Consider the following 4,177-nt stretch of genomic DNA (forward strand, 5'->3'; position numbering starts at 1 on the left):
GCCGGCCCACGTCGCGTGTGGTTGTGTCCACGTCGCCCCGCGGTCGACGCAAGTTTAGTCCCACCTCGCCGGCCGAAGGGGACGACGACCAGTTTATATACTCAGCTCCCGTCGTCACATTAAACTCCTGTGATTACTACCCCGTCGATGTGCCGCGTCGATGCTGCCCTGTTGGGCCTGGTTTCCACGGCGTGCTTCGAAACGCCTGTCGTAATCGCCCGGTGGGCTCGATAACGACGGGCTTACTAAAACACGCTACGGGCGGGCAATTTTTTTATGTAAAATATTTTTTACGCTTTTCTAAACTAGACTAACACCCAATGTGCTGTAAACCAAGTTTTTGCTAACAAAGTAACACGCAGTGTGCTGCCATAGTTTAGTGTACAAAAATTTAACGACGACACGATTACATGATTACCTATAACTATTCGGCAACAAAAAAATCATGTAAACAAAAAAAAGAATGATTATATAATATTTATGAAACAAAATATCATGTGGACATAAAAAGTATTTGGAAAAGTGCCGAGTCTATTACATATAACTATTCGGAAGCAGAGTCTATTACATAAAATTTATAAGCAAGTGCGCAAAGCGTTTGGAAAATAAAGTCCTCCAGTACCACCCAATCACATGCAAAACTCCTCTGTGCCGCATCTATTTTTTCTTCTTTGATATCCGAATAACTTTGTTTTTCACTTCATCAAGCTTGTTTCTTTCCGAAAAGATAAGTTGCGCAATCATTAACTCTCTCGAATCATCAATTGAGGTCTGAAAAAAAATGGTGTTAGCACAGCGTTCATTGTACATCGTAGTCCAAACATGACTTGCATACCTGTGAAAATAAGCATGTCCATTTGTCACCATCCCAATATTGAAAGCATTGAAGGAGAAATATTCCACACGAATTCCTAGTGCATACAATTTACGAAGATTAAATATCTACTGTACATAAAAGACCGACATTCTGTCGAAGTAAGAACTCACCCATCATGTTGTTTTGGCATGTCATACGTTTGAATAGGCCAATTGGAAACATTCGGATAATTCACAATTCCGGTTGCATTTGCTTCTTGGATATCTTCTGCTAGTTGTTTTCTCTACAGATATAATAAACATGATGGAAAGAATGCCATTCAGTGTACTAAAGAAAACGAATGTTACCAAATGCACATTTGAAAGTTAAACTTACCAGGTCCTCAACGAGTTCTCTAGTAACACTGTTAAGTTTTCCGGTCATCAACGAGTCAAGAACCTGAAACTCTCTCTTCCCGCTATGCATGACGACAGTAATCCAGTGATTATTTTGCTTGTTTAGAGGAATGTAAGTCTGCATCACAAGGACCATAAAACACAATCATCACATACTACCGTATGTATGTACCGTGTTAACAATCAAACTTACCTTTGATTTTTTGAAATACTCGTCCTCACATATGTTCACGGGTCTATTACTATGCAACTCTGCTTCATAATCGTTACCGGCGGTCTTCTTTCCGGGTCTAATGTGAAGCAACCAATGTATCCTCCAAGTTATCAACATGAAACGATCATCATTAACTTTGTCGACCAAAAATGATGAGTATGCATTAATTACCTATAAATAATGTGTTAGATTAAACTATGGTATTTTTGAATCAATTGTAAAACAATATATGAAATTAACTTACGTCGCCACTTAGCCACTCATGGTTAATAATCTGACAAGCTCTCCGCACAGTGAGACCTTCTTCCATGCCATCATTGAAAATTTCTGTTTTGGCATGTTTTTGTGAATGCTCATGCGCACGCACGTACTTGATGGACGCTTTCACCACATCATACTCATCACCAGATTTGTTAACACCACCATTTTGGAACAATTCTGTAACACACAACTCAAATAATTATAAACGCAAATACATAAATAATTATTACGCAATAACAATTAGAAACACAAAAAACTTACTTCCTTTGGCAGAACGTTTTGCACGTTTGTTCGGTTTAGGGACCACATAAGGAGACTTGACATGTTGTGATCCTTTGCGCTTGCGCCTGCCAGTAACCTCCTCCACTTCCTCTTGTACTCCTTGAGAACCAACCGACGCATGCGATGCGATTTCGTCCGTCTCTAAAGATGTGGCAGCTTTTTCATCTGATACTTCTGGTACTTGGACAGGATCATCCATATCACCCTTGAAACTATCCCAGTACTCAGGTGTGCAGTAAAAAGGTGTGTTTCCACGAGAAGTTACATCAACGCCGTTATCATCCTTTTGCAAATTCATTTTGGAAGGTGTGCGGAACCGGTCTGAATCATCTTTTTGATATACAAACTCTTTTTGCGGACGTCCACCATCGTTTGAAGACTCATTAATGCCTCCGTACAGATTCTCTTCGTCCTCTTCCAGGTTACTGGGTTTGTAGGAGACGCCGGTTTTGTTTAGTTTCTCAATCATCCTCTGCAAGAAAAAATTTCATCTTAGTTCTTCAATTCAGTGATGGACATTAAAGAGACATGCTCAAGTGTTACCTGTGCGCATAACTCTGGAAAACGAAGCATTTCCTTCCGAAGCTCATTCATCTCACTCAAAATCCGGTCCATAGTAGGCTTCTGGCTCGAAGCCTCCGAGGTACTGCCCTCTTTCCTCGTTCCAGTAACGTTAGATTTTTTGCTACTAGCTTTCTTGGTTTTTTGAGCTTCTTCTTCCGCAATTTTTTTCAGTCTATACTCCTCTGTAATGTTGTCATCGATCTACAAGTGCAACAAGAGAATTATACATACAAACCATATGCACACTTCACTTTATTTCATAAATGTAAACAAACATGATTACTAGGATTACCATCCCAACACCACGACCATATTCATAGTCGTATTTGTCTCTTCTCACAGCCATATCTTCCGTCTAGTTCCTCATCAGCGGGCTCAACAATGCCAACGGATCATATTTTGGACCGGTGATTGGTTGCACCTTCTCCCAGTATAGGTACTGCAAAACACATAAACTAATTAAATTACATGTTCTTCCGTGACATTTTATAACAAAAGTGTTGAAATTAATAAATAGAACGTACTTGCAAAAGGGCGAGGTTCCCCTGGGGCCACTGCCTAACATGGCCGTCCTGCAGAAGCTTACCAATCTCCGATAAACAGAATCGTGAAGTGAATGCATTCCAGTTGAACTTCCTTATCAACTTAATATTTTGCACTAAGGCATAGTATTTTTTCGGAACGTATTCATGAGACACTGGTGCAATTATAGTTCCTAAGAGAACTAGAAATGTCATCCGAATAAAGTCATCATCATTGCTCTTATTCTTCACAATCTTTTCTATGAGATCATCAATCATGATCTTACCATTTTTCTTGCTAACAAAACTAACAGGTATTTTTTTGGTTGCTTTTTCTCCTTCAGTACTAAGAAACCCAAAAACATCCACTCCATTGTTTTTCCAACCAAATATGGAGTACACATCATCAGGCCTTAGTGAAATAAGACCTTTACATCCAGCAGTACTTCCAGAACTCTCTTCAACCATGAATTTTTTGCTACTCGGATTGTAACCCTGGAGTAAAAAGTGAAGCAAAAAATCACGCATCTTTATCGATGGTATTCTAAACATGCCCTACATATCCGTTTCATAAAACCTGAATTTCTGACTGGGTGACAGTTTGTCAACTACGCTAACCCACTTTTGAACAGAACATGGAATCACACCGTTGATATTCATACTGCATCAAATAGATTTCTGTCACATACCATCATACTGCTATGAGCCTCGTCCTATAAAAAACTGGAAAAAACCTTACACGGCGGCGACGGTGGGAGAGGCACCGGCGGCGTATAGTGGCGACGTGTCAGGGGACGCAAGCCGGCGCGGGCGCACCGACGGTGTTTGTACGGTGGGGCGACGGTGGGAGAGGCAGCGGCAGCGTATACAGGGCGACGGGTCAGGTCAAGGCAGGCCGGCGCTGCCACACCGGTGCCGTTTTGGAGTGTGGGGCGACGAGCGGCGTATGGTGGCAGCACATGCAGATCGCGGCGGCGGCGAGACGGGCTGACGTAGAAGGAAAATTTGCATGCACGTCGGCTAACGACGTCGCCCGAGCGCTGATTGCGGCGTCGTTTTTAGTGGGACGGCCCCATGCACGCATGCGCGTCGGTTAGCGAGACGGCTGGTGTTTTTTTTTGCA

General features: G+C 41.9%; 1 pseudogene; it reads right to left on the minus strand.

Annotated features, from left to right (window-relative positions):
* Window positions 1-657: 657 nt before the first annotated feature.
* LOC119313880 lies at window positions 658-3,482 on the minus strand (annotated as a pseudogene).
* Window positions 3,483-4,177: the final 695 nt, after the last annotated feature.

Source organism: Triticum dicoccoides, chromosome 1B (genome assembly GCF_002162155.2).
Source record: "Triticum dicoccoides isolate Atlit2015 ecotype Zavitan chromosome 1B, WEW_v2.0, whole genome shotgun sequence".
In the NCBI taxonomy this organism is placed as follows: domain Eukaryota; kingdom Viridiplantae; phylum Streptophyta; class Magnoliopsida; order Poales; family Poaceae; genus Triticum; species Triticum dicoccoides.